This window comes from Pinus tabuliformis, chromosome 2_2 (assembly GCF_031772625.1).
Source record: "Pinus tabuliformis cultivar Carrire ecotype Pingquan chromosome 2_2, CPIR1, whole genome shotgun sequence".
NCBI lineage: Eukaryota > Viridiplantae > Streptophyta > Pinopsida > Pinales > Pinaceae > Pinus > Pinus tabuliformis.
In genome coordinates, this window is record NC_142300.1 from 509566044 (window position 1) to 509590364 (window position 24321).

A 24321-nucleotide genomic window follows, 5' to 3' on the forward strand; every position below is an offset into this window, starting at 1 on the left:
AAGAGGGCCAGTAGTGTAGGGATTTGTTTGGAAAACTTAACTCTGAACCTGGGTCAGGACCCACTAAGCCAAAAAATGGTTCTATTGTCGGGATCTGCATAAAGAGATGTGTGATGTCGCATCACTGGAATCCAACAAATAAAAAAATTGAGTGGTTAGATAGAAAGATCCATGAATTCACAGCGCCAGAAAATAGAAATGCACGATTGACGAAAGAACAGTGGTTGGATAGGTATCTGTACACATAGATACATCAAATTTTCTTCTTTTCTTTCTTGATCAAGCTATATGAGTGGATCGCTAAATTCGCAGATGTCCAGGGAAGATGGAGGCTTAATGGTCCAATAGTGTGGACCTCGGAGCTAGTGCGGAGATTAGAAGCCTCTGAAGATAAGATCGTGCACGCTATCAATCACTAGCTTGATCATGTCATTGGAGGATTTGTGACAGAGTTCATAGTCAATACCTCAGTCAGCTACAACAAAGTAGAGAGACGCTTCTTCAAAGGACTGCGAGGTAAGTATTTGAGATCTTTGAATACCTGGATTAAAATGATCTTGTGTGAAAAGTGGGTTATGTAGTTACCTTGATGTTTGGAGCTACGCGAAGTGGAAAGTTATTCAGGGATAGAAGGAGAACAGGTCCTAAATATAGCCCACTAATTGAGCCTCCTCTGAGTGATAATGATGGAGCAGCACATGATTCACCACAGAGCGCTATCCATTTAACAAGGCAAGGGTTCTTGCAAATACCCCATTCGCCCACACCACATCCATCTTCACCTCCATACTATACACCTTCGCCCACACTACCACCACCTTCACCACCGTTCAATATTGTGAATGCAGTGAAGTTGCCCGTTTTCAAGGACTTGGGGAATGATGACCCGGATCAGTTTTGGTTCATTGCAAAGGCCGTATGGATAGCCTAGAACATTACAAATGATCAAATGAAGAAAGCAATGTTGGTTACTGCTTTATAGGATCGCACGCTAACGTGGTACATTAATTACTACACCGATAACCCTATAGCTGTGTTGGTAGACATTCAAATTGCATTGAATAAGGAATTCAGTAGGCCCAAGTATGAAGCGCAATCAATCATTAGATTCAAGGAAATCATGATGAAGCCTGGTGAGACACCCTAGGAGCTGGATTATAGATTGAAATGCAAGATCCACGAAGCTAACACGAATCTTATGGATGGGAAGCACGTGAATGGTTTGTGGCTTCACTCTTGCCTCATTTAAGGGTTACTTTATCACAACAAAAGATTGGGACCCAGGCGAAAGCCTTAGAGATCGCGATGAGAATGCATGAGACATCAATTCAAGATGTTGCTTTGGGAGTTCACTAGATTCATGTAGAGCTGCAAAATCTTTGCCTAGAATTCCAAAGTCTGAAGAAGGATAGAGCAGCTCGGCCATAGGTGCATGAAGAAGTTTGGTGTCTAAAATCTAAGAGCCAGGGGCATGATAAATATCATTGCCCTGTCTTCGCGAATTACATTACAGGAGGAGGGCCAATGGCTCTGAGGCCAGAAGCTCAATCAGGGCCATGTACAGTCCCCGTGTTGTGGTGTACTATATTTCAGGTAGCTAGAAAACATGTGACAAATAATTGTCACTTGCTACATAAATTTGTATAAACACTGCAACAGCTCTTCTACAACTTCTACAAATCAGTAGGTCACGATGAGCGAAATTGTCGTAGTTATGAGTTAATGATGGAGAGAACACCCGCATATTGGATGTAGACAAAAACTCAGCCTTTGTATCAAGGCATTGGGGGAGCGCAAGGAGGATATCAGGGGCATGGATGAGGCCGAGGCGGAGGAGGACCTGCGAGAGGTCGGGGACAAGTTATTTGCTACAATTATGGAGGGCCAAGACAATACGCATGAGAATGTATGAACCTGACATACCTGTCATGCTAATATTGTACTCAGTTTGACCACGCAACACAGGACCACCCTATATTACTATCTAAGATGCGGGAAAAGGGGACGCAACCTCAACAACCTACCCAAAACCTGCAGATGATGGGGATCAAACTCACGAAGAGGATCCTAATGTGAATATTGTGAGGCATAGTGGAATGATGATTGATGAGGATAATGGAAAGCAGCCTGAAGAAAGTGAATGGGTCTGCAAAGCTCCAGAAAAGGAGGTTGGCTTCGATTTAGAGCACGTGAAAGAAACTTTCATGGAAGCGTAGAAAATCTTCTCTAAGGCTTCTACCTCAGGAAGTCAGGATAAGTAGTATGAAGAAATGGACCCATCCATACTTACTACCTTTTTGGAGACCTGTATAAAATAGCTACATGATAGCAAGGCCGTGAAAGGATTACAGGAGTTGATAAATAAATGTGTCAGTAAAGAAAATGCTCCTGAGGGACCACACATGGTTAGGAAAATTGGTAAACATAAGGCAAGAACAGAGCCTGAGATGAGGCTCACCGCCAAAATATGAGAGTATAAAATGGACCAAGTTATTCTGGATCTTGCATTAGATGCGAATGTTTTGCCTAAACAAACATGGGAGAGAATGGGGAGACCTGCGCTGTAGTGGTCTTCAATTCAGTTGAGGATGGTGAATCAACAAAATATTATCCCCATGGGAAGATTGTAGGGAGTGACAGTAGATATTGAAGGCGCGAACGCGTTGGATGATTTTGAAGTGATATAGATTGTCGATGACAGCAATCCCTATCCCGTGCTCCTTGGGATCGATTGGGCCATTGATATGAATGGGGTAATCAACTTGAATAAGTGGACAATGTCATTTGAGAGGAAATCACTCCACGTAGCAGTACCTTTGGACCCTACAGAAGGACCGCGCTATACTGAACCGGTTCATGATTATGAAAGTGATGATGATTTTGACCCAATTTACAAAATAACAGTGTGAGACCAAGATTGGGTGAATCCAATAGCAGATGGATGCATTGCATGGGACAACGAAAGTTCCTGCACATCGGATTTGAATGAAGAGTTGGAACACTGGCACAATAGGTTGCATGAAGTATCTATGTTGCGTTGTAACATGATGATAAAATGTTGCACTGTGTATCATCGGAGGTAAGGAGTTTACCTTATTATGATGGTCTAACTAATGTAGATAAATTTTTGGATGCATTTCAAAGGGAAGTACCAGAGAAGCATTGCTTCCAAGCCTTGAATTTGACGTTGTGCACTACGCCCGCAAGATGGTGGGGTACGCATAAAGACAATTTTGATGGATGGCATGAATACAGAAGAATGATGAGGGTGTGGTTTGGTCATCCGAAAGTATGATTGACAAAGAATATTATGGGAGGAGTGATCTGTGTGATCACTTAGCAAAATGGATTGATACTTATGGAGAAGTGCCACAACTAGAGTGGGTGCATTTATTCTGTCATACTTTAGATGTAATACCAATGAATTGGTACCTGGAAGCAGAGCCCTGACACGATACGAATAAATGGGATATTTTGAGACAGGGATTCCTCATGACATTCAGCTTTAAGGATGGATTTGAGTTCATCAACAAAGCATTGCAGGAGGTCAACGCAATGATCTTCAGAATACTGTAGGATCCCTCAGATTTGATTCAACCAGATTGGACCACCCAGTAGCGCCCCACTCTAAAGTGCTACAATGTGACTGTTGAAGAAGAAGAGGAGGATCCAACGAATATTAATATCCCAGAGGTAGTAAGTCACCACAAAGTTGAGGGTTCATAGATAGAGAATCCAGATATCATCGCGCTGCTGAAATCTAGACAAGTGAACATTGGAACAGAGGTGGAGCTGAAGTTTGTGAAGATAGGGAACTACTGGGATGATGCTACAGTGGATAAGGTTGCTGAGTTGCTCTGCAAGTACCAGGATTTGTTCTGTACAAAGTTTTTAGATTTGAAGGGGATAATAGGTGATTTAGGAGTGATGAAAATAACATTGAAACCAGATGTGAAGCCTATGAAGCAGAGGCCATATCACCTTAATCCTAAGTACAAGGAAAAGGTCCACTTGGAGTTGGACAAGATGTTGGTAGCAGGTATTATTGAACCAGTGGAGGAGTCCGATTGGGTAAGTCCTATGGTAGTTCAGGAAAAGAAGCAGAAGGATGAGATAAGGATTTGCATAGATCTCAGGAAGCTAAACGATGCTTGTGTTCATGATCCTTTTCCAACTCCATTCACAGATGAAGTGCTGGATAATGTTGGTGGGCAGGAGGCCTATTCATTCATTGATGGGTTCTCTGGATACCATCAGATAAAGATCATGCCAAAAGACAGGAGTAAGACTACCTTCATGACCGAGTGGGGATGCTTTTAGTATACAGTAATGCCTTTTGTACTTAAGAATGCGCCAACAATATTTTCGTGCTTAGTCATTACAGCATTTAAAGAGTTCATTCACAAGTTTTTGGAGGTATACTTTGATGATTGGACAATGTTTGGGTTGGTAAAGTGCCAGGTAGCTAGTTTGTGCTTGATGGTGGATACATGTTGGAGGTATCAGATCATGCTAAACTTGAAGAAGTGTTTATTTTGCATCCCTTTTAGAATCTTGCTTGGTCATGTAGTGTGCAGACAAGGGTTAATGGTGGACCCTGTAAAGATCACCATCATAATTAACTTGGAGGCACCAAGGAGTGTTAAACAGTTGCGCACCACACTGGGTCATACTCAATACTATTGAAAGTTCATCAAGAGCTATGCCTAGATTCTGCGCTGATGGAAAAGCTATTGAAGAAGGATGCTACATTCTGTTGGAATGAGGAATGTCAGTGGATTCTGGATGTATTGAAAGAGAAAATGTTCACCGCGTTGATCCTAGTATTCCCAGATTGGAAGAAGGAATTTCATGTGCATATGGATGCATCATTTATTACGCTGGGAAAAGTACTATCACACGTTGGTGAAGGAGAACTGGATCACCTGATAACATTTGTGAGCAGGAAGTTGTCTAAGGCTGAAAAGAACTATTCGACGACGGAGCGCATAGGAATGGTTATGGTGTACACCTTCTAGAAGTTCAGGAATTACTTGTTAGGCAGACACTTTAAGATGTATACAGACCATTCTGCATTAACTTACCTAGTCAACAATCCTGTGTTTGGGGATAAAATATGCAGATGGTTTTTGTTGTTTCAGGAGTACGATTTTGAAGTAATTGTGAATCCAGGGAGATTGAATGCAGGACCAGATCATCTATCATGCATTGAAATAGGGGAGGAGCCTACCAATTTGGAGGAAGGGCTACCTGACGCACATCTCTTTGTAGTGCGCATAGAAGACAATCATTTTGCAGACAGTATCCACTTCCTGACTATAAGAACAACTCCAAAAGGATACACTAGTCAACAGAAGAAGGTATTGGTAGTGCACACGGAAGAATTTTCTATTATTGCAGGTCACTTGTATAAGATGGGATTGGACGAGATACTACAACGATACTTGCCTGATTTTGAACGAAGTAGTTGTTGAGCGATAAAAGGTGTATTTTTAACTCCTAATTATCTTCACATTAATTGTCAACCCAGGGACGATTTTTTATTTCAAGAGTGTACTCAGTCTAAGGCGGCTATTTACTCAAGAGTAATGTTTTGCAGTATAGTGCTTTAAATGCAAAAGTAAATGAATGTTGGAAACAAAATATAATCGGAACACCAAGAAGCTGAAATGTTATGAACTAAATCATTCACTCAAACAACCATCAGTTGAGGACTCAGTAATGATAACTCTCTCCCCTATAAACTGATGCAAATGAAAATCAATCATAGGCAAGATCTCCAATCTGAGAACTTAGACAGCTATAGTCAATGTTCTTTACAGTTGTTGATCTTTCAATCCACACTAAAGCAATTAACTAGAAATGATAAATCAATAATGTTGCTAACAGAAATGGAATAAACACACTCACTACAATAATACTTAAAAGAAAAACCAAATACTTGCAGGAAATAAATGAACAACAAAGCTTATTTAGTAGGAATGAACAACAAAGCTATTTCAATAGAAATGAACTGTAATATGTAGTGAACATCAAAGTCTGAATATGAACAGCGCAGCTTTATATTTGAAATGAACAACATAACAATATAAGTTGAAAAGGATAATAATCTCTGTTATGATGGAAAGGAACGACCACACGATTCAATCACAGCTTATGCAATAAAACAATTTCATAAAATATTAGAACAGCATGCTGTAAAAACATGAAACTATAAAGAAATACGATTCAAAGAAATAAGAATTAAATCAAACCATCACATGACTAGAACTGTAAAGATATAATATAGAGCAGCAGCTTAATCCACCAGAGGCTAGGCCCTTAGCCGCCAGCAGATGCTACTGGGCTACTTCAAGAGATGCAAAGGAACTGCAACTGTTTTTATATGTTAATCATTGCATAAACATTACAGTAGCTTCATTCTTTGCTTCAACAATGAGAGTCAACAATAACAGTTACAATTTCTCAATAGTAATCCTCCCATTCCTCCTATCCTATCCTATCTATCTCTAATCTATCTAATTCTCTCTCTAATCATCCATCATGAATCATGAATCCCCATTATCCCTTCTCTGATCTCTGTTTTCATTTAAATACAGAGAGAAGTTACAACAGAGATGATTACAATATGATTCTCATTACAAAATTGGATTGCTCACAACAAATTGATAAACAAGATCATATTTGGAATATCTCCCCATCAGCATTCAACAGGAACTGATCAATTTTGGTATTGCAGCTGAGATAATTTGGAAAATGGCCACAACAGCGAATCTGAGAAAAACGTCTTCAGAGAACCTTCCATTTCTCTTAATACAGACTGAATTTGGGAAATCGACTCGTTAAAAAACTAATTTGGTTCGTTTTGGACAAAACCCATGTTTTGGATTTTCCAGATTCTTCTCCATTTGCCCAAAATGTCCAATGCAAAATCGTCACTTCTTATTCCAACGAATTTCTGAGTTGGCACATTTAATGATGAGCTGGAGATCAAATCTTCAATCTGGAAAATATCTTGGAGGCTAGAATGGTGAACAAATTTATTAATAAACCATCATTGGTAAAAACATGCATAATAATTAATTTATTTAAAAATAAGAGAGAAGAAATAATATTTATCCATAAGAGCGTAAATCATTATAAGATGGAATTATATGATAAACCATGATAAATGACATGATAAAGAAGAGTAGAAATGGGTGGAATAGGTGTTCAAAAGTGATAATAATAATGACATATTAACGGCCCAACAGCAGTATCCTAGCTGAAGCTCATGGAGGGGTTGTGGGAGGCCATTATGTAGGAAAAGCAACAGCGCAGAAGATTTTACGCGTTGGGTTGTGGTGGCCAACATTGCATAAGGATTCCAAAGCATATTGTAGGGCGTGTGATGCATGTCAGGGAACCGGCAAGCCATCGTAGAGGAATGAGCTACCTTTGAATCTTCAGGTATCATTACAGCCATTCGAAAAATGGGCAATTGATTTGGTAGGACCAATTCAGCCTCCAGGAAAGGAGACGGGTGCGCGATACATAATAATCGTGACCAAGTATTTGACTAGATGGGCGGAGGCGCAACTCATGAAGGACTATATAGGGGCAACAACTACGAAATTTATCTTTGAGTATGTGTTGATCAAGTTTGGCTACCCGAAGATTTTAATGAGTGATCACGGTACGCACTTCCTTAATGAAATGATCAGCACGCTGATAGAGGAGTTCCAAGTTTATCATTAGAAGAGTACACCATATCATCCTCAGGCCAATGGGATGGTTGAAGCGTTTAATAAGATCTTGGAGAATGTTTTGACAAAGGTTTTCAATGCACAGAGGAATGATTGGGACATGCCCGTACCAGCTGTGTTATGGGCCTATATAAATACTTGTAAGAAGCTTACTGGTCAGACGTCGTTTAGGTTGGTCTATGGCGTAGAGGCTGTAATGCCTATGGAGTATATCATGCCTAGTCTACACATAGTGGCATTCATAGGGATGGCGAACCATAAAGCCTTAGAAGAGAGGCCCGTGCATCTGACAGAGCTTGAGGAAGATAGATTTTTGGCTGGATTCCATCAATAGGTACAGAAGGAATGCGAAAAGGCATGGCACAATCGGCACATCAAACTATGTACCTTCAAGGTAAATGATTTATGAAAAGTTTGATAAATTTCTAAGAAAATTTTAGATGCATTAGCTCAGGCCATATGTGATCAAGGAGATTACCGATGGTGGAGCAGTTCAGTTTGTGAAATTGAATGGAGATCCATTTCTAGGAAAGGTAAATGGTAGCCGATTGAAGCCATACATCGGGGATCCATCCCCATGACTACATGTGGTAGCACACTCTTAGCACTCCAGGAAGCTACAAGGAGGCACGGGACTATAAACTACATTACTCGAGTTGTAGAGTTGTGAGACAGGGGCTCTGCGTGAAACAAGAGGATGTCACAGTACCAGAAGAAGCATGAAGGGAGCTACACTATAGGGGTGGAGACCGCACAATGCAGCCAGAAAGTGACAATTACCGTCACTATTCATGATTTGATTGCCAAAAGATGGTTAAAAGAAGCGAGTAGATAGTATTTAAGGAATTTAAGGCTGAAATAAAGTGTAAAATATTTGGAAATCTACCGCCAATCTCACATTTATGGACAGGTTTCGGGGGGAATAGTCGAATTTGAATTCAAATTCACCTATAAATTATAGGTGATCATCCAACAAGAAACACTTCAAATTCTAATAATTTCTTAGTTGTGTTGTATGTTGTGCATGAACCATGAGTTATTTGAGGATTTTCTAGCAAGCACCGTGTTTTCTCAGTATTGCGAGTCAGAGCGCAAGTTTATTCGAGACATCATGTTAGGACCAGGCCCCACAAAACCTGCAAGCGCTTGAGAGACTATTGCCTCTGAGGGAGTTGCCCCTAAGGTTGTGAGTATGGAGGTTCAAGCAACATTGCCTGCAGTGCCAAGGTCGCAAGCCGAAGCCTATGCTGATGATAGGGTCCCTAAGCCAAAGAATGATAAGAAAAAGAAGTCGATGTCGGTGCGCGAGTCACCAAGGAAACATGCAACTACACAGGCACAATGGAAAGAAAAGCCAAGCCCAAAGGAGAAGGGGAAGGTGGTTGATCTAGAGGCAGAGGAGGGTGTAGAGGATATTGAGATTGAGGAGGTGGACTCTATTTCAAAACTGCCAAAGCATATCCCTCTGCGAAATGCCAAGGTGAAGGTCCCAAAGGACCCACATGTTGGACAATTCTCCCTCAACACTCCCCTATTGCTAGAGAATATTACCTTTGAAGGTCCACGCTTGGCACGGATCCTGCATTTGAAGCTTGAAGACTGGGATTTGGTAGACCTTGAGTGATTTACCCACCTTGCTACTGACACCTTCATGAAGAGGGTTTTCTACAAGGAGTCTAGACTCACCGTGTTGGAGCCAATGGAATGGATTCATGGAGTCAACAAGTCAGGGTTGTTGAACTTATTATGGTTGCTGCACTACCATCGGTCAAACATAAACCTAATAGTCATTAGACAGTTGTTGTGCCTGGTACATGACAGGTGCCTATGGCTGAATGAGTCGATCCCCATAACCGACATGTTGATCCATAGGATCACATTATTACCGCACTCTGGGCTAAATCCGACGAAGGTGTTTGGTGAAAATATGAGTGAGCGTGACCTCGCTGAGAAGATGTAGGACAAGTTTAAGCTTGTCAAAAACTCATGCGGGTATTCAATTACTAGCAATACTGACCACGCAATCAATATTGCCACACAAATTCTAGCTGGCAAGGTGATGAGAAAGTGTCACGCAGACGAGGTGTTGGTACCAGTAGTTTCTTTAACGACTCAGTGTACAGAAGGCGTACAGTTCAACTATGCGCGCTCCCTATGTACTAAGTTCCTCGTGAACTACATAGAGGCGCAGAATGAGAGTAAGACTATTCACTATTCGTGGTTGTTTTTCTTAATAATGTTGGTCACGTGGGACTTGCCGGAGGATAGCCAATTTTCTCCTGTGGAGAAGGATTTACCAGAAGCAGCAAAGTTCCTCTCTCTTTGGGCCATGAAAGATGTTGTGCGAGTGACAAAAAGCAAAGTCTTCTGGGTGCTGATGGAGGCGATTATTCTCATGGCCATCAACCAGAACCCGTGGTTGTCAACAACCATGTTCGAGCAATTGTTGAGGTACACGGAGTTCAAGGCATACTTCCACCATGTTTACATCCAAGGGTGCAAGGACCCTAACCATAAATGTTTTGACTTACCCTACCTAGCCACATATGACGCGATTGAAGAATTCATCAAGCATTGGTTAGTAGATTAGCACGTTCCATCCGATGAGGCCATTGAGACTAGCAAGTCTGCAGAGAAAAAGAAAAAATAAGTAGCCAAATAGAAGGTTTAGCTATTGGCTAAAAAGAGGAAGAAATAGGTTGAGGATAAGGCCCAAATAGATGCAGAGTGTGTCGCAAAAGAACAGGCAGAGCAAGAAGAGCGTAGCTCTAACAGAAGCCAGAAATCTCCTTTGCCCCAAATGGAGGAAGAAGAGTGGTTAGATCAGGGTAGTAGAGATCAGTAGGAAAGTACTCCCTTTTGGGTGAAGTGGTATAGGGAGCAGGAGAAGGAAGGACCATGCAAGAAGACAAAGGCCTCCAAGTCATCACTAGATCCCATTACCTTGACAGAGGGTGACTTGGATGATATTTGCGATAAGGTGTGGGATACAATAGCAAAGCTACTACAGCAGTTTGAATAGTAGCAAAAGCAAGCATTGATCGCCATACAGTCAGGTCTGCGCGAGTTGTAGATCCAAAGAACCAGATTTCAAGTCGGTGCAGGATAGAGTAGCATGAAATCCACTAGTTTTGCACCGGGGACCACTCAAGTAGCAAAGTTGGTTCAGACAATGGATCTCCGGGCAGTCACGCTACCTGATGGAGCTTTAAACATGAAGGCGGTCACTGACAAGGTGATTGTCAGCACTTTGAAGAATGTGGGCCTCAACTTGGCCATGCTCCCCAGTGAGTTCCTTCACACCTTGCAAGTAGGTGTGATCGCAGAGCTTAAGGCCTGAGAGTAGCGCACGCTGAGCATGATCAGTGAATATAAGGTTAACAATGAACAAATGTTCATTGAGAAGACAACAACACTGGAGGCATGGAAGAAAGTGTGGGCACAAAATGAGCAGACTACAGTTGTGGTGGCCAAGGCATGCAGGACAGTCACTAAACTACATATCCTGGAGAAAGCGTTAGTGGAGGCCAAGATCAGAAAATTGGCTACAGGCGTGTGTAAAGCAAAAATAGAAGTGGCCAAGGTTCAATTTGAACTAAACCTAAATATTACAGAGCTCGAGTTGAAGTCACAACCTTCAACTCCACCAGAGGTTAGAGAATAGCATGAGGCAACTATAAAGGATGGAGTTACGATGGTGGATGCTGCGGTGGCAGATTGTGCTGCGCTCTTTAAACAGTCCATGGAGGTAGTCACAGAGCTTCAAGAGGATCCTAACCTGCAAAGGTTGAATACAGAAGCCCGTGAATTACAGTATCATTATGATGAAGCAAGAGTGATGGCGCACACCGTCACTATATCACAGCGATTGGCTAAGTTACATGAGGCAAAGCAATTGCTCGAATAGGTGGAGGCAGCGCAAAGGAAAGAGGTGGACCTCAAGGCCAAATTGGGACCTTGGTTGGACAAGGCCTATGTTATCTCTACCACCATTGAGGAGAAGCTAGCGAGCCTGTATAGAACATATCAAAAGATAAAGGAAGACAGTGCAGGACCAGCAACAGAGAAGCTGGTGGAGCAGATCAAGCAAGCAGCCATGCAGAGCACGGTTGAGGTAGTAGTGGCATAGGTAGAGCTGGGAGGTCTCTACAGTAAGATCTCTGCACTAGCAGAGTGACTCAAGGTGAGTCACGATATTTGTGTTGGAGGCCTATTGGGACAAGGTCCCTTAGGACCAATTTTTGGGCAAAAGCCCAAGTTTTGGGGAAAAAGCCCAAATTTTATTGAAAACAATGTAAAGTCTCTGCAAGATGTGGTCACAAAGCATGTAGATAGTAATGTTTCATAAAGGGTTTTACCCTTCTTTTATGTAAGTTATGTCAGCTTTAGTAGATCTACCCATGGTCCGCAGACCATGGGATTGTATAAAAATGAGAGTCTTAGAGAGTCTAAGGTAGCTCATAAGTAACGAAGAATGAAGATGTAATGGGTCATTAGTAGTAAGAGCGAAGAAGTCTCAGAGTAGAATAGATGCTCTACAGTTGAGTGCACAGAGGCCTAGAGTAGAGTCCACAGATGAGTGTGTGGACCCCTGCAGCTGAGTAAGCAGGGAAGCCTTGAGTCTGTAAGAAGAACTAAAGTATCAATAAAGAGATTATTCTGAAAATATTTGTGTTTTGTCTATCTATTTCTGCTATGAATGAATGTGCTTTTATGTTATGATGAATAATGGGTTTATGAATTAACACTGTATTGATGTGCGATTTTACATGGTTTTCATTGTCATATGAACACAAGTAATAACAAATGTTTACGTGAAGAATATCTTATTTCATGTTAATATTAACAAACACTTAAGCCGATCTGGGAAAATACAGACTTAAGGGTAGTTACAGTGGCACGTAAAGGGTGGATTCACCTGTTTAGGGTCTGCGAAAGACAGTCATAGACCTTCGCAGAGGTATAGAATCTGATTAAGAGAAGTTATATCAATAACCCCTCAGGGCTTATCAATCTGTGTGAAGGAGGCTTTGGGCATAAAAAGACATCACGCTCATCTCTGGGTGCGGAAACTTGGTTCCAACATCCCCCCATACTGCTTCGGGTGAGTCTTCAGTCCACGATCTGTGGGTTGATGCTGAAAGGTCCAGTAGTGTAGGGATTTGTTTGGCAAACTTAACTCTGAACCTAGTTCAAGACCCACTAAGCCAACAGCTAGAACCAGGTTTCCGCATCCATAGGGCTATGTGATGTATTTTTTGCGGATCTAGGGCTTTATCTTGACCTTCGTAAACCCTAACCCTTGAAACCCAGAACTTACAATAAATAATAGTTAACATCTTTCTGTCCTTCATCAATTGTGCTAAAGATGCATAACATCATACAAATAAGAAGATCTATCTCTTCCCGAATCTATAAAGTATTTTTCACGATTAAATGCATTCAATAGTTCATAAATACAGTACATTTAGAAATAACGGAAACACATAGATACGCAGATGTCACTTCAAAATATGTATTTATTATGCTTCATATTCTCATATACAACTCTTTACAACCCTGTGCACAAAGCTACAAGGGCCTGTTCACTCAACTGCGAACTTACCAAGGTCTTCACGCACAAAAATGCAGGATCCTTCCCCTTCACCCAATTACATAATAGACAAAAGCGAACTGAAATCATGTACTTCTTCTTAGATTATCCTAGCTATGACTCTTCTATGACTTCCTTTTATATTCTTCCTTCATTACAATACCATGGTCCACGAACCATGGGCAGGTCTCAAAAAAAAAATAACAAACTAAGCGGCTTTTACCTTCGTAAAGCCCCTTTGACTCCTATTGACCTATGCTACTCGCACTCTACTTCTCAAAATGAGGAGACTTTACAATATCTTCAATGAAACTTTAACAAAATCTGACCCAGGGGACCCTGTCCCAACAATATGTTGATTTGATTTTACTATCAGTGAATTTAGAAATTGAATCCATCAACAAATTCATTCTTTACGATATGGAAATGACACAACCATGGGTCGCATTATACGAAGAGAAGAGGAGGAAATGGGATAGTGACAGGAAATAATTCAAATGGTTAAATGGTAGAAGGGTGCCTTATCCTGATCATTTAAAATAAAATATGCCAATGACATGCCCTAATTGGTGGGTTGTTGATAAAGTAAGAGAAAAATATGGTGCATCTAATCGTTACCATGTGTTGAAGAGGATGCACTAAACATAGGGGTTTCATATAGAAATTTGGTAATTATATTCTATTTCTGTACAATTTTAACTTCATACCGCACCTTTGAATTGTAGCATCTATATAAAATTTTATTTTTAATTATGTTTGAGTTATTAGACACATGAGACTATGATTTTTTCACTTTTTATAGGTACATTTGTTCCCATCTATGTGGGATATGGACATCATTTTTGCATGGGGGATGTCGATGATGGAGGCATGACACAATACTATGGAGTTGAAGTCGATTTTGACCAATCTAGTCATGCTAGCCACCGTGATCATAACCTAATGAAAGGGAAATTAAGTTATGTTGGAAAGATAAAAGAGATCATTCAAGTCGAATTCTATTCGTTCCAGCATATTATTTTAGGTGCAAGTGGTGGGACACCTTTGATCGGAATAATTTAAAGGAAGATCATGATAGTGGGATGATATCTATCAACTCTATAAAGATGTCGCATAAATGTAGGGAACCTTATGTTCTCCCAAAACATTACCACCAAGTGTTTTTTAACCCAGATGTTGGATATGGATTGGTGGTTCGTATTAAGACACAACCCTAGATAAAAACATATTTTTGAGGCACAACTCTAGCTTTTCTATATTTTCATTAGGCAATTGAGGAGTTGTACTACCAAATGGATTATCGACACCCTGATGACCATGACTCGAACAGGTGGTACTACCAAAAGAATCATGATCGCCACCCTCATCATCATGATCATGATTATCACCATGATCATCATCATGACCACCCTCATTTGATGTATCTGTCGTTGCATGATGTTGGTCCACATCCGTCATCATTGTCAGTACCCTACTATCTCTGATGATATGCCGCATAAGAGACATCATCTCCTACAAGCAGTCCCTGTATAGACCCACGAAACTAGGATCCACAGTGACATCTTGAGCCCTCACAGGGAGGACTCTCACATCAAAAATAACTTTGGCTAATATGTCATAGTGGTTCATGTGAACTCGTAGACCATCCCTACAGCCTTGTATGACCACACCCCCTTGAGGATGTGCCTCACCCTCTTGGGCTTTTCCCATCTTCTCATCTCCTCTAACATCTGGTGGGGGAGGAGGCATGTCCTCGTCAAATGTGTCGATGTCTTAAATATATAGTATAGAAAAATAATTAGACAATTTCATTAAACAATTTAATAAGACAATTTAAAGAACGTGGTAGAATAAATTTTATTCTAATTCATTAAAACAAGAAAATGAAACTATATTAATTTAAAGATAACAATAATATTACCTCTATCATCTGGAGGCATAGTTTCTATGAAGAAGATGTTGGGATGCCCTCTCCAATCAATCCTCGCATACAAAAATACCAATGTGACAAACACATGGTCATCCTCATTGTCCAGTAGCGCTAGTGCCTCAGGAGAAATCCTAGCCGGAAACTCTGTCAAGCACCTCTTGGGCATGATCAGTCCCCACATGAGCATGCGGACCTCAGTGATCATCCTAGGAGGGTTGCAGTCAAATTTAGGCCTCCTCTCTAGAAACCTCTCAAAAAATAAACAAAAAATCTCAAAAGCGAAAGGGAATATCTCCCTCCCATGTCTCAATGCATGACATCTATCTAAATCCATGCAAAACTGCCTCAAAAAAATGGAAGACCATCTGATGCAAGTGACATTTGAATCAAAGAATCAACATAATACAGTGAAGGGAAACTAATGTGATGGCCATCAGTACTAGAGTGTGTAATGGTTGTGACTAACAACGAGAGGCACCTAACCTCCTTTGCAGCAAAAGAAGAAATTTTTAGTTGCCCACCACAAACCTGAAAATATGATGGATGGACTGCATAAGGACTGACATATATATGAGTGTATGCAATCTTACTCTCATCTACAACACCATGGGGGAAATTAGGGAACTAGGTAAAATCATCCCCTCTCCTGGATATGCCAATGATAAAGTATATGTCCTCCTCAATGGGCTTATACAATGTCATAGGACCGACACAGAAATCCTGCTCCTGAGAACTCCATTGGCACATTATATGCGCCAATAAAACATAGTGCACCTTAAGGGATGTAGCCTCCTCATAGTACTTGAGGAGGCATGCATTCCTCAAGAGCACTCGGGTTGCTGCAATAATAGGGCAAGGGTATAAATCTCTCTCCCTCTCCCTACCCTGGCATGTTTGGACCATATTGTATGGGTTTGCTTGTTGCTCCTGCACCTGCTACTACTCCCTCTACTAACATCTCTATTACATGATTGACATATAAAATACATTAGCCTCATACATTAAATAAAAAAAAATTTTATTAAACGAAACATGTATTTATAAATATCGAAACATAACTTTCAATTAAAAAGAAAATCACCGGTGGGCACAAAACACAGTCATGCGTTGACGTCGTGGGATTTCAACTATAACCGTATTGCTATCAGTGCATACATGAGGATAACACACCATTGTTGTTTCACAAATTTAACTTTTGATAGTGGTGTGGCACACTTGTGCACCGGTGCACACTGTTGGCTAACCAACAAAACCCTACACTACCAACCCTTTCAGCAACAAATCGCATAACGCGGGCTCCAGTCTCACCTGAGGCAGTATTGGGGGATTCTAGAACTAGTTTTCTGCATCCAAAGGACTATTTGAAGTATTTCTATTAAACTTAGGGCTTTATCCCAACTTTTGCAAACCCTAACCCTTAAAACTCAAAAATTACAACAACTAATAGTTAATAGATTTAAACCCTTCGTTGATTGCGCTAAGCATTCATAACATCATGTATATAAACAAGTCCACTTCTTCACACATCTATTAGGTACTTTTCATGATTAATTGCATTCGACAGATCAAAACATAGAGTAAATTCAAAGGTAAACAATAATGCACAGATACATAGATAATTCTTTAGAACAACCATTATTATGCTTAAATCTTCAATTATAGACTCTTCCAACCCTATGCACACAGCTGCAGGGGCCCGTGTGCTCAGCTGCGGACTTAGCAAGGCCTTCGCGCACACAGTTGCAAGAGGCTTCCCCTTTTCCTAAGTACAGAAGCAGACTTGAATCAATTGTCTTGGTGCAAACTAAGGTGCAAAATCTCAAAGAAATTTCTCTAGAAGCAAAGTGTTCAAATGTGGAGCGGGATGTTGTATTTATAGCCCATTTTGAATTAAAATCCATCTGTTCCCTCCAGATCTCCGTCATTAATGCGCTTTTAGAGAAAAATTTCCAAAGATATGCTCCTTAAATGCTCGCCTCCCCCCGCTCCCTTTAACGGAAAGCTGTGATACAAATAGTAGAATAGAATCCAATAATTTTATTTATGACCTCCTTAAAACTGTAATCACCTAAATGTTTTGAATCCAATTTTTGTACAGTATACGAAGGCGTCCTTGAGAGCCCGTGCAGAGAGGCGGGCGGGCGGGCATTTGCTGTCTCTGATCGATCGAGAGACTTGTTCAGCCTCTGCGCGGTGTTTCTGTCAAAATACAGTGACTGTGCTGCATGATGCCAGTCTTATTCAACCAGCACAGACAGGTATGAATATTTTGTAATACATATATATTTTTAAGAAATATATATGTAGCAGGCCATTTCCCATTAAATTTGCAGACAGTAGAATCTTTAAAGCGAATGTAGATGGGTTGCGAATGTAATATTTAGTACCCAATAAATCCTCAACCTCTACTTCAGGGCGTCCAGTGTGATGGTTAAAAATTGATAAGCAGTGCATACTTCGCAAACCTTGAAGTGATGGTGAGATGATCTCCCTCAGCATCGAAGACTACCACTGAGCATGTGACCCAGGGCTTTGTAAAACCATGTTGATGCTTTCTATATTTGTGATCGACTGGTATTCCATTCCATGTAATGAAATGACCAAAAATATGTGTTTTCTTAGCTTAGATTCGATTGGGTTTAATAGTCAACGACATCTGAACCTTCGATTATTTGTTTTGAATATATGAACAAATGGAAGGTGGATGACCTGGCACCGATCCACCCGCACGGTTATACGGAGAACATGAGCAGCGTGGACGAGGTGGATCCCTGTGCCAGTGGGACCTAGTGCGGTGGAGGAGGTGGATCCCTGTGCCAGTGGGACCTAGTGCGTGGATTTACAGGCATGTTCAGCGAGCAGAGCAGCAGCTTCAGGCATCAGAGTCACTGTGTGTTGTTCATATTCTTCCCAGCGCCAGTCCACTGGATCAACTCCTCATCGATGGGTATATTTTCTTATTTTTCATTTTATTTATAGATAGAAATTTGGATAACCCGCTGAATTTATCTGTTTCGGTAAGTAATTGGATTTCATTATTGTGGGATTCATTTTCAGCTGCTGTGTGACGGGCTCTCAGCAGGAATGGGACGCAGGAAGCAAACCACTGATGGGCTTCAGGGTGCTCACCATTACCATTTTCTTTTTTCGATGTTGCTTTTTCCATTATAGTTATCTTAAGAAAAATAGTCCCTCCTATAATGTTTGACTCAGGGCTCCATTATTTGACCAAACCAATTCATCCTCTATGTTCTTAATTCTAACATGACTCATTTTCAGTTTTCTTGTATAGGCCTCCCATACATCTCCTTCAATACCATCCAAACCTAGGAAGTTTGCTTTCTTCCACTCTTGATGCCATATACATTAGAATTCTAGGGAGGTTGCCTAATCTAAGTTATAGTTGTTTTCAGGGACTTACTTCTCCACTTCCAACCTTAGGAAGGATTAGTTCCTACCCTTTACTCTTTCTCCATTACCAACTTCCCACAGTAGCCAATTCTGCACAAGAGGGAAGGCTTGGACAATGACCTTCCAACATATCAACAAATTATATTATGAGCATTCTTGGAAGGTCTTCTAATGAATTAGGTTCAATGTATTTTTATAGGATAACTTGGCTTCATAGACCCTTATTTGATATGAGCCTCCATATGCCTCTAGCTACCAAAGCCTTCCCAAAATTAGGCATATTCTAGTAAGCCCCAACTCCTTCACCTTCTTAAATCTCAACTTCTTCATCACTTTCGATTTTTAACTATGTTCATGTTCCAACATTTGCATTTTCTCTTCTTACAATGAAGCCTACTAAATGAGCCAATTTCAGTGAATAAGTACCTTTTTTATCTCATTATTATAGTAGAGTCTAGACTATTTAATTTTCAAACTTATTTTCATCTAAATGATTTTTTTCCTTTTGAAGTCAAAGTACATGCTCCAATACTAATGCTCAATATGTAGCAAGGTTTCTCTTTAGTCAAGTTAAGTTAAGAAGATGATTTCAATCATCAAATTATGTTAGTCACTTTCTTAAATGATAAATCAATTTATGCATATTTTGTTCCACTATATAGAAAGCATGGATTTTCACTGAATTTTAAAATATATTATTTTTGCAGAGAATGACTTGGATATGTGCATGGCCACGACATACGAAGCATTTACATGTCCATCATGTTCATGACAAAAGACATGAAATGATTACGACATTAATCGCTTTCAAAAGAAATTAACATTTATTTATTCATTGTGTTGTAATTACTCTCGGAAAACTCATAATAATAATAATAATATTTTTTTTTTTGAAGGGGCTAAAAAGCCCCTTCCCAATGCCCTTAAGAACGAACCATGGTCGTTCTTAAGGGTTTGTGCATCCTCTCTCCTTTTCCACTTCTTAGTTTTTACTTTTCCTTGGATTTGGTTATGTCTAATAGTAGTTAGCATCATAGATTTTAAGCTAATAACTTTTAATGATACATCAATCTACATTATGGAACATACTTGAAATTTGAAATCCAAAATTAACTTCTTAATTGTTAATGTATGCTTCACACATTTTAAATTGTTAAATGCATTAAAATAGTTTTTGTTTGTGTATTGACGTGTATTCATGTTATTTTAATGTAATGTTTGATGACATTTTGTACTTTGTTTATGATTGTCTATGATAATGTTTGTTGTTTGAGTTTTAATGGTTGTATTTACAATGAATATGTATGGCATGTTGATATGTATTTTGAAATGTTTGTGTGTGTGTTTGTCTCCTTTAGCAATGACCATTCACAACATGTTTTTTGTGATGATTAAAATTTGATGTGTGATATGTGTGTATTTGCAATATTTTATGTGTGGTGATCAAAATTTGATGGGTGATATTTGTATGTTTTTGTATTTACAATATTATTTATGTATGGTGATCAAGATTTGATGTGCATTCATGATTGTAGCAATATTTTTGGTTTTAGTTTCATTTGTATGGTTGTTTATTTGCAATGATTGTGTATGACATTTGGATATGTAATTTGGAATGTGTGTGAAATTTCATTTGGCAATGCTTAGTATCTCCATGTGCTTGTATCTTATGCATTTACAATATTTTTAGGGTGCAATTGATATGTGATGTTTCTATGTTTGTGTATTCTTGTATTTTGATGTGTGTTCATGAATGTAGCAAAGTTTGGGGTTTTTGTGTCGTTTGTATGGTTGTGTATTTACAATGATTGTGTATGACATTTGGATATGTACTTTGGAATGCATGTGAAATTTCATTTGGCAATGCTTAGTATATCCATGTGCTTGTATCTTATGCATTTTCAATATTTTTAGGGTGTAATTGATATGTGATGTTTCTATGTAAATTGTATATGCTTGTATTTTGATGTGTATTCATAATTGTAGCAATGTTTGTGGTTTTAGTTTCATTTGTATGATTGTGTATTTACAATGATTGTGTATGACATTTGGATATGTACTTTGAAATGTGTGAAATTTCATTTGGCAATGCTTAGTATCTCCATGTGCTTGTATCTTATGCATTTACAATATTTTTAGGGTGTAATTGATATGTGATGTTTCTATGTTTGTGTATGCTTGTATTTTGAGTTTGATTTGAATAGTATTTACAATTATATTGTATGACTTGTATTTTAAAGTGTGTGTGAATTTCTTTTGCCAATGTGTAAAGTTTACATAGGCTTGTATGTTTATGCATTTACAACATTTTTTGTGTTTGACATGTAATGTTTGTATGTTTGACAATTTTTGGGGTCTGTGTATTTACAATTTCTTTGCTTGCAATAATTAAAACTTTGATGCTTATTTTTTTGTAATAATCAAAATTTTACGCATAATGTTTTTATGTTTGCAAAATTTGATCTGCAATCATATATTAATGGAAATTTGATATGCATTGATGATTGTGTATAATATTTATTATGTTGTTTCCTTTATATCTATGTATTTAGAATGAATGTGGATGACATATTGTATGTAATTTAAAATAGAAGGTGGGGTTTGGGGAGTGATGAGTGTAGTGTAATTATAGGCTAGAAGTGAGGGGGGAGGCCAGATGAGCTTCCACCTTCACGTGGTTGGCCTCGTTAGTAGAGAATTTATGATTCTTGAAGCTAAGAGAAGCTCTCTATGTAAATACACACATGCAAGCATTAGAGCCCAATTTTTATCATCCCCCACTATGTATATCTATATATATATATATATGATGATGATGATGAAATTTGATGTTTAATGTTTTTTATATTTATGTGAATAATCTAGAAATAGTAAGACAAAAACATACAAATATCACCCATCAAATTTTGATCACCACACATAAAATATTGCAAATACACACATATCACACATCAAATTTTAATCATCACAAAAAACATGTTGTGAATGGTCATTGCTAAAGGAGACAAACACACACACAAACATTTCAAAATACATATCAACATGCCATACATATCCATTGTAAATACAACCATTAAAACTCAAACAACAAACATTATCATAGACAATCATAAACAAAGTACAAAATGTCATCAAACATTACATTAAAATAACATGAATACACGTCAATACACAAACAAAAATTGTTTTAATGCATTTAAGAATTTAAAATGTGTAAAGCATACATTAACAATTAAGAAGTTGATTTTGGATTTCAAATTTCAAATTTTGGCCAGGTTGTGCGGGACCCATTGTGCTAGCACAGCTCCTTCATTGCAGCTCCCCTCTACACCTTTCCTCTATTCATCACGCAAGCCATTCACTTCGCTAGCCTATCCTTCTGGCAATGTAGTTTATAGTCCCACACTTCCTTGCAACTTCCTGAAGTACTAAGATTGTCCTGCATCCATATTGTCATTACGTAGAGGTGGGATCAACCCTGTACAACTTTAACTGGCTCCCATTAATTTTTCCTGGAAACAACTCCCCATTCATCTTTATGAACTGAACCGCACCTCCACCCATAATCTCCTTGACAATGTATGGCCCCAACCAATGCATCTGAAATTTTTTGAGAAACTTTGTAAACTTGCTATCATATAGTAGCACTAAATCTCCAATTTTAAAGGTGTGCTCCTTAATGTGGTGACCATGCCATGCCTTTTCGGGAGCCTTCTGCACTTGCTGATGGAAACCTACCAAGAAGTGATCTTCTTCCAACTCAACTATCTATGAAAGGTGTTCCTCAATGATATCCTGATCATCCAATTTTGTGACAGTAGCAATCTGCAAATTGGGCACGATGTACTCCATTGGCATCACAACCTCTTGTCCATAAGCCAATATGAACAGTGTATGTCCAATCAAATTCTTACAATTAATTCTATACACCCAAAGAACAGTTGATATGTGCACATCCCAAACATCACTATTTTCATTACAAATCTTCGTCAAAGCACCTTCCAGGATTTAATTAAAGGCTTTCACTGTACCATTTGCTTGAGGATGATACGGCATGCTTTCTTGATGATACATCTAGAATTCTTCCAGCAGAGCGACAATTGTTTCATTTAAGAAGTGTGAACCCCTATTGCTCATCAAAAGCTTAGGGCAGCCAAACTGAGACAAAATTTATTCAAATATGATCTCTGGAGTTGTAGTCGTGTTGCAATCCTTCACGGGTTGCACCTCAGCCCATCTGGTCAAGTATTCTACAAGTTGCACCTCAGCCCACCTAGTCAAGTATTATGTGGGCTTGATGATGTATCAGGCTCCTGTCTTCTTTCCTGGTAGCTGAATAGGTCCTACAAAATATATTTCCCATTTATTGAATGCATGTAATGAAACTTGTGGGTTTAGAGGCAATGCATCCCTTCACAATCAATTCCGGTCCTCTGATAAACATCGCATGCTCTACATTATTCCTTAGAATCCTTGTACACAGTTGGCCACCATAGCCCTGCTCGTAGGATCTTTTGCGCAATCACTCTTCTCGCATAATGTCCACTAGCCACTCCTCCATGTGCTTCAGCGAGGATACTTTGTCATTCATAATATGATACATATCTGCGCAGAAATTCATTCGATGCCATTTTATATAAGTGCCCTAAAAAGGCAGAAAAATCAGCATCCCCGACCACCAATTCTTTCTTCTACTGTGTCGTATAACCTTCAAGAGTTGTACCCCTAGACAAGAATTGGATTATGTCTGCAAAATTTTCATCTGCAATGCGCATAGTAAAGAGCTTTGCATCAGGAAATCCTTCATCCAGATTTGTAGTCTCGTCGCCTTTCTCAATCCGTGAAAGGTAGTCTTACTTCGATCTTCTGTCGCGGTCTTAATCTGGTGATACCCATAGAACCCATATGTAAACGAGTAGGCTCCTTGATCTCCAAAATTTTCCAAGACTTCATCTATGAACGGTGTAGGGAATGGATCATGTACACAAACATAATTCAATTTCCTTAAATCTACATAGATCCAAATTTCTCCCTTCGTCTTCTTCTCCTAAACCACCATAGGACTAACCCAGTTGTTGGCATTATGATACATATGTTGTACTTGATGGCAACCCACTCATCTCAGATAATAAATTATAGTGTAGAGAAAAGTTCACGCACTTATATGCAGAGAAAAGTTTATTTCATGTAGAGAAAAGTTCACGCACTTTTATGCAGAGAAAAGTTTATTTCATGTAGAGAAAAGTTCACGCACTTTTATGCAGAGAAAAGTTTATTTCATGTAGAGAAAAAGTTCACGCACTTTCATGCAAGGAAAAGCGCGTATATGTTGGAGAACTTACCTTTGGTCCATGGTAGTTAGTCCTTGGTATTTGAACCTATGAGGAAAAGCACATATATGTTGGAGAACTTACCTTTGGTCCATGGTAGTTAGTCCTTGGTATTTGGACCTATGAGGAAAAGCGCGTATATGTTGGAGAACTTACCTTTGGTCCATGGTAGTTAGTCCTTGGTATTTGAACCTATGGTTTTGGACCATGGTACGCACTTTCATGCAAGGAAAAGTGTGTATATGTTGGAGAACTTAACTTTGGTCCATGGTAGTTAGTCCTTGGTATTTGAACCTATGGTTTTGGACCATG